We start from the raw sequence: 293 nt of genomic DNA, 5'->3' as shown, positions 1-293 counted from the left end.
CTTTCTTCCTTTCTTCCTTTCTTCCTTTCTTCCTTCCTTTCTTTCTTTTTAATTTTTAACCCCAGATGGAATTCATTGACCTTTTGGAATTTGAAGACTATGTTTCAGCAAATTCTTTTCAGATTTTAACTATACTGTGGACCTTAGGGACACTTAGATTATTTCTTGGTTCCTGGCTTGGTGCCTGTGGCTCAAGTAGCTAAGGCACCAGCCACATACACCTAAGGTGGTGGGTTCAAATCCAGCCCGGGCCACCAAAACAACAATGTCGGCCACAACCAAAAAAAAAAAAA

At 40.3% G+C, this 293-nt stretch overlaps 1 protein-coding gene across 1 annotated transcript in view; it reads left to right on the top strand.

Moving 5' to 3' along the window:
* Positions 1-293, top strand: part of SETD2 (SET domain containing 2) — a 151,723-nt gene that overhangs the window by 116,324 nt on the left and 35,106 nt on the right. The gene's annotated exons all lie outside the window — the stretch shown is intronic.

The sequence above is a fragment of the Otolemur garnettii genome, unplaced genomic scaffold (assembly GCF_000181295.1).
Source record: "Otolemur garnettii isolate 467f Iridium unplaced genomic scaffold, OtoGar3 scaffold00082, whole genome shotgun sequence".
Classification (NCBI taxonomy): domain Eukaryota; kingdom Metazoa; phylum Chordata; class Mammalia; order Primates; family Galagidae; genus Otolemur; species Otolemur garnettii.
Note: the sequence above shows the minus strand (reverse complement) of the source record. Positions and strands in the feature narration are given on the sequence as shown.